The sequence below is a fragment of the Bos grunniens genome, chromosome 20 (assembly GCF_055505025.1).
Source record: "Bos grunniens cultivar Pamir isolate PY7600 chromosome 20, Bosgru_T2T1.0, whole genome shotgun sequence".
NCBI classification, from domain to species: domain Eukaryota; kingdom Metazoa; phylum Chordata; class Mammalia; order Artiodactyla; family Bovidae; genus Bos; species Bos grunniens.
The window spans coordinates 11,059,547-11,067,207 of NC_141184.1; the positions used below are offsets into that span (position 1 = coordinate 11,059,547).

The 7,661-nt window shown below is 37.5% G+C and overlaps 1 pseudogene; it reads left to right on the top strand.

Moving 5' to 3' along the window:
• Window positions 1–4,169: 4,169 nt before the first annotated feature.
• On the top strand, window positions 4,170–4,282 carry LOC147350097 (U2 spliceosomal RNA; annotated as a pseudogene).
• The last annotated feature ends 3,379 nt before the right edge of the window (window positions 4,283–7,661 follow it).

Here is a 7,661-nt window from a genome sequence, read left to right on the forward strand (position 1 = left end):
AAAGAATATAAAGCAGAATGGGGCACGAGTCATGGAGGGGACAGTCATCTGAGGGGTATGCCCTGGGATATAGGCATGCTTGCCCCAGAGAAATCAGCTGTGATAGGCCCATGCTTCCCTTTTCCTCCCAGTAGTTAAGCATCTGTCACAGAGGTAGCAGTGGGCAGACTGCCTTTAGGGAAGGCCATGAGGACAAGGTGGACCTTTTTAGGGTTTTGAGTTGACCTTCTAGTTTTGGTGGCTGGCACTCACAAAAGGAGGAGCCTCTGCCACTAAGGCTGCCGCCTCTCTAAATTTGCTTCGACCATGTTCTTGTTACTTGTCACTTTGTAGCAGCATCCTTTCTCTGCACAAATGCTCGGAAATGTAAAGAAGAATTATGAGATTCCACTATGAAACATAAATCTTGGTGAGATAAATGTTCAAAAGGAAGAAATGAAAATGCACAAAGTTGGAGACGTATTCCTTATAGAAGGAAGTAAGTCATGTATGCACCTACAGACACTCATACACACTCATCTATGCTGGTATGCTTGGAAGTATCCTTACAGCATCTTCTGAGAGTGCAGAAGTGGCTAGAAACAAGCATGGCTGCGTGCATGGAGGTGGAAAGAGGGAGTTGAGAGATGTGAGATTTCCCCTTCAGGGCCATCCTAACAACTTCTCCTCTGGTATCTCAGACTTTGGATACAGACTGCAGGATGGGAATCCTGGGTCTAACACTGACTAACTTTGTGATACTTGTATGCAAAACTAGCATAATTCATACAGTCATGGTGAGAATTAGCTGAGCCGATCTAAGCTGTGTGTCTAGCTTTGCATTTGGCTCAATGAATGCCCCATAACTTATTATTCTAATCAGTCTTCTTTTTCCCTATTGGATTGTTTGGCAGAAGAGGAAAGTAAAAGGAAAAAAAAAAAAATATATATATATATGTACAAAATAGTATACCTGGAAAAACTGAACTTTAGTAAGAACTTCTCTTAAATAAATGGTGATATATATTTAGGGGCTCGGGTAGAGACACAGGTAGATCTATACAGGTAGATCTATGTCTGCTAGCTGGATGGGGCCTCATGGAAAGCTTTTCATCAGAGGAACACATTTATTTACAACTTCATCTCTTGTCAGATATTAAAATATAGATTATTATACCATCCAGTATATCTGTTTGACTCCTCCTTCTCTTTCTCCTCTGACTACTAAAGATTTCGAAAGAAATCAAAGTCTCAAAAATTTTATTTTATGTGGAGAAAAATCAACCTTCAAAAACTCTATCTTGTACCACAATAAAGGTGTTTTTAAAAAGTCTAGTTTGGGAAGCAAGGTTTTAAATATTTTGCTTATAAAGGTGCTACTGAATAGTCAGATTTATTTTTCTTACCAGAGGCAAAATAATACACTTGGTTATTTTTCTACTGGGGGTTGTGGCAGTATGAATTTGCACCAGCAGTGGAGGGAGCTTCCTTGTTCTGCAGCCTTGCCAGGTCTAGGCATGGTGAACGTACTTTCCCTTCACTCATTCTGGAGGGTGTGTAATGATAACACATGTATGGATCACCTTTACACCTTTTTGTTTTTGTTTAGTTGCCCAGTCATGTCTGACTCTTGCATGCCATGGACTGTAGCCCATCAGGCTCCTGTGTCTATGGGATTCTCCAGGCAAGAATATTGTTCAGTTCAGTTCAGTCACTCAGTTGTATCTGACTCTTTGCAACCCCATGGACAGCAGCACACCAGGCTTCCCTGTCTATCACCAACTCCTGGAGCCTACTCAAACTCATGTCCATCACGTCAGTGATGCCATCCAACCATCTCATCCTCTGTCGTCCCCTTCTCCTCCTGGCTTCAATCTTTCCCAGTATCAGGGTCTTTTCCAGTGAGTTGGTTCTTCGCATCAGGTGGCCAAAGGATCGGAGTTTCAGTTTCAGCATCAGTCCTTCCAATGAATATTCAGGACTGATTTCCTTTAGGACCGGCTGGTTGGATCTCCTTGCAGTCCAAGGGACTCTCAAGAGTCTTCTCCAACACCACAGTTCAAAAGCATCAATTTTTTGGTGCTCAGCTTTCTTTATACTCCAACTCTCACATCCATACATGACTACTGGAAAAACCATAGCTTTGACTACACAGACCTTTGCAGGTAAAGTAATGTCTCTGCTTTTTAATATGCTGTCTATGTTGGTCATAGCTTTTCTTCCAAGGAGCAAGTCTTTTAATTTCTTGGCTGCAGTCACCATTGCAGTGATTTTGGAGCCACACAACCCACCCACCCCCCCCCCACCAAAAAAGAAAAAAAAAGAAATCTCTCACTGTTTCCACTGTTTTCCCATTTATTTGCCATGAAGTGATGGGACCGGATGCAATAATCTTAGTTTTCTGAATGCTGAGTTTTAAGCCAACTTTTTCACTCTCCTCTTTCACTTTCATCAAGAAGCTCTTTAGCTCTTCTTCATTTTCTGCCATAGGGGTGGTGTCATCTGCATATCTGAGGTTATTGATATTTCTCCCAGCAATCTTGATTCCTGCTTGTCATTCATCCAGCGCAGCATTGTTGCCATTTCCTTCCCCATTTCAACTTTACCTTTACTCACTTTAGGACATTTCATTGACTTAGTCATCTTTGGTGCACTGTCTGTACAAGTTTCTTGCTGTTCTGTTTTCTTTATGATTTCTTCTTGGGAAAAAAATGGATTATTATGACCTGTATTTCTGAATTCTTCAACCTATGAGATTTTTTTCTGATTACTCTTATTATTACCTATTTCTAGCTTAACTAATGGTGATGTGCATATGAACATAGATAATATGATTCCAATCTTTTAAATTTGGTGACATTTTAGTTGAAATCTGATAAAATTATAATTATTTAACTTAACTATTTCTTATGCACTGACTAGAAATTCCAGTAGATAAACTGAGCTTACTGTTTTTATAAAGATCCTTTAACCATGTTCATGTATTTCTTTCTGAGCCTTATATTATGTCCCATTGATCTATTTGTCTATCCTCTTCCTAATACCATTCTGGCTTAATTAATGCAACCTTGTATTATGTCTTGAATTTGATAAGTGTGAATACTCTGGATTTTTTGCTTCTTCAGTATTATATTGATAACTCTGGGTTTCTTATTTTTCTACATAAAATTTAGGATTTTTTATTGGTATCTACAAAATAGCTTGCAAGGATTTTTACTGAGATATATTTATATTTTGTAATGCCATGTATTAGCCCTGATAATTTTCTTTATTCTAAGCCAACTTTGTCAGTAATTAATAGAGCTACTCTAGTTTCTTTTGCTTAATGTTGGCATGGGACATCTTTCTCCACTACTTTTGCTTTATCTATCTGTTTCTTTACATATAAAGTCTGTTTCTTGAGACTTTATAGAGTTGAGTCCTGATTTTATATCCACTTCTACAATTTCTGTGTTTTAACTGATAAATCTAGGTCATTAATTTAAGACACTTATTGATATCATTGGATTTAATGTTTCCACGTTTATAACTTTCTATTCACTACATTGATTCTATTTTCTTTTTAAATATGTTCCAGCTTTCTTACTTTTTCTGGTATTATTTGGGTATTTTGTTTGATTCCATATTCTTTCCTCTCTTACCACATCAACTATAGTTCCTCCAATTTTTTAAGTAGTTACTCTAGATTTTGCAAAATACATGTACAACTAAGTTAAGTCAACTTTTAAGTATTGATAGTACAATATCACTTCATGAGTAGTGCAGGTAACAAAATATTTCCATTTCATTCCTCCTGTCCCTCATAATCCCCACTCCAGTACTCTTGCCTGGAAAATCCCAGGGATGGGGGGAGCCTGGTGGGCTGCCATCTATGGGGTCACACAGAGTCAGACAGGACTGAAGCGACTTAGCAGCAGCAGCAATCCCTTATAATATGACTTATTCATTTCACTTATTTATCTATAGATCAATTAAGATAATAAAATATAATATTTCATTTTATCTATTTTTCCCCTTTCTTGATGTTCTTTATGTAGGTTTGAATTTCTGACCATATCATTTTACTTCTCTCTGAAGAACTTCCTTCAACACTCTTGCAAGGGAGGTCTGCAAGAGTGTTGAAAGAGTGGAAAATTCTGAAAGAGATGGGAATACCAGGCCACCTGATCTGCCTCTTAAGAAATTTGTAGATCGCTTCTCGGCCTTTTGGCTAAGATCAAGTGTAGTATCTGTTCTTATCAGTTTAATATCTGATACGTCCTCTATCCGAGGACACAAAAAAAAAAAAAAAAAAGAAATTTGTATGCAGGTCAGGAAGCAACAGTTAGAACTGGACATGGAACAACAGACTGGTTCCAAATAGGAAAAGGAGTACGTCAAGGCTCTATATTGTCACCCTGTTTATTTAACTTATATGCAGAGTACATCATGAGAAATGCTAGACTGGAAGAAACACAAGCTGGAATCAAGATTGCTGGGAGAAATATCAGTAACCTCAGATATGCAGATGACACAACCCTTATGGCAGAAAGGGAAGAGGAACTAAAAAGCCTCTTGATGAAAGTGAAAGTGGAGAGTGAAAAAGTTGTCTTAAAGCTCAACATTCAGAAAACGAAGATCATGGCATCAGGTCCCATCACTTCACGGGAAATAGATGGGGAAACAGTGGAAACAGTGTCAGACTTTATTTTTCTGGGCTCCAAAATCACTGCAGATTGGGACTGCAGCCATGAAATTAAAAGATGCTTACTCCTTGGAATGAAAGTTATGACCAACCTAGATAGCATATTCAAAACAGAGACATTATTTTGCCAACAAAGGTCCGTCTAGTCAAGGCTATGGTTTCTCCTGTGGTCATGTATGGATGTGAGAGTTGGACTGTGAAGAAAGCTGAGCACTGAAGAATTGATGCTTTTGAAGTGTGGTGTTGGAGAAGACTCTTGAGAGTCCCTTGGACTGCAAGGAGATCCAACCAGTCCATTCTGAAGGAGATCAGCCCTGGGATTTCTTTGGAAGGAATGATGCTAAAGCTGAAACTCCAGTACTTTGGCCACCTCATGCGAAGAGTGGAGTCATTGGAAAAGACTCTGATGCTGGGAGGGATTGGGGGCAGGAGGAGAAGGGGACGACAGAGGATGAGATGGCTGGATGGCATCACTGACTTGATGGACATGAGTGTGAGTGAAGTCCGGGAGTTGGTGATGGACAGGGAGGCCTGGCGTGCTGGGATTCATAGGGTCGCAAAGAGTCAGACACGGCTGAGCGACTGATCTGATCTGATCTGATTTATATATGTTATATATTCATACTAATAAAATCATACCTTGAATACACTTTAAGCCATATATTCAAATATAAACACTGAGTGATTGGAGTCATGGAATAAATATAAATGAATTTACAATCCTAAATTCATTGGAGTTTATCTTGAATTCTCATAAGATATAGTATATGAATCTTAAAGTCACAATGATGAACTAAACCCAGACATTGTTCTTGCAGATTTCAAGTAAATACACCTAATGTAGGGACATGCATTAGGCTTTCAACAAAATTCACTGTGATTTTTACATATCAAGAAAAAAATTTAATATCATGGGCATGTGGCACATGACTCCATAATTGCTATATATACAAGTTGTTTCTATTATTTAGTCTCTCAGCCACGTCTGACTCTTTTGTGATCCCATGGTCTATATAGCCCTCCAGGCTTCTCTGTCCATGGGATTTCCCATGCAAGAATACTGGAGTGGGTTACCATTTCCTTCTCCAATATACACAAGAGATACATACAATTTTTATTGATTTTATGGACCATGTATGTGTTTACTGAACTTCAGTTTTGGAGACTCAGTGAAAATATTTATTGCATTGAGTTTGGTGGTCAGAAGTCAAGAGAAATGCTTGGCTCTGTAGTATCAAGATTAAAGTTTTAAGTACTCAATGTGCAACCAGCCAAACAAATGAAAACCGAGTGTTTAGACTGTGTCCTTAGTATCACTGGTTTAGGCTCTAGAAAAGATGAAACTTCAACCTTTTTTGTGTCTTTCATTTTCAACACTGTGCAGACTAATTATCACATAAATTTTGAAAGAAATCCCTATGGTCTTCCTAACCATAGTTCTGGGTTTTCAAAAGAGAAGCATTTGTGAAGGTTCTCACCTCTCAATATGTCTAATTAGCTTTCCTTGTGCATTGAGACAAATTTCTTTCAAGATTCAAAGCTAAAGTTAGAAACAATTTAAAATGATATCAGAATCTAGTCTGATAGCACTTTGATTTTCAATATAAAATGAAAGGTTTGAGAAACTATAGGCAAATTATCATGTTAAATTATAGGCATTTATCAATGTTTCAGCCCTTTTAAAACATTTTATTGCAAGTTATTGAAATGATAACAGATTACTCTGAATTTTCATATCTTTTAAATTTTATATTACTTTTAAATTTTATATTACTGACATTAAAATATTACATTATTTCAGCATTTTAATTTGATATACATGAATAGATACATGTAGAGAGCAATAGCTACAAAATTTTTATATTTGACTTTGCTTTAAAATTAAACTTGGGACTTCCCCAGTGGTCCAGCGGTCAAGACTCTGTACTCCCAATGCAAGGTTTGATCTCTGGTCAGGGAACTAGGATCCTGTATGTCACACTGGGTGGTTAGAAAAAAAATTAGGAAAAATGAAAATAAAATCAAACTTTATTCTTAATGTTAAAAGAATGCTGTTTCTGTACTTACTATCATTTATTCAAATCAGAAATATCTCCTTAACATATTTTCGACTTCTGGTGATTTTAGAAAAAAATTTATTACTGAGGATATAGTTATATAAAACATTCTTCTTTGTCTGAAGTCCTAATTTAACTGGGCCACATGCAATTTTCTTTACTAACAGCTCTATGATAAAGAAAATTTGGAAGCAACTTAAATATTCATCAATGGTTTATTTTACTATAGCCAATAATTATATAACTCATGTCAGGCACTGTTCCAATTACTTTCTAAATTTCTCTGATAAGTTTCTTGTACATTTAACCTGATTTTGGTGTCTGGTTTTTGGCTGATCCAAACAAACAGAGATAGTATATAGATCCAGGTGGCCCAGAATGTTACTGATGACTGATGTGATGTTAGTGACGCTTCCTTCTTAAGCTATGAAATGTCTATGGCTCTAGACCCATGTTTTGGATTTCTTTAACAAGATAAACCATTCTTTAAAAAGAGTGGTATTTTTTATCCTTGCTCCCTGTGATAACGATTTCTTCACTGGGGAAATAAACTTTAATTAGCAGAGCACATTTCCACATGACTTAGGCATTCTACCAGTGATTTATAAATTATACATCACATGCCTTGAGATTTATGTTGTGAGATTTTATGCTTGTCATCTCAGATGTAAAGTAAGGAAGCAGGAAGCCAGAATATATGACAAAGGTAAGAACAGCCACCGGTTTTCTTCACTTCGTTTGTGAAGACTTCCAACACTAGGGGGCAGTAAGGTGGTGTTATTTGTTTCAAATAGTTTGGCTTACCTCAAGCTAATGGCTTCCTTGGTGGCTGGCTCAGAGCTTAAAGCGTCTGCCCGCGATGAGGGAGACCTGGGTTCGATCTCTGGATCGGGAAGATCCCCTGGAGAAGAAAATGGCAACCCATTCTGCCTGGAGAATCC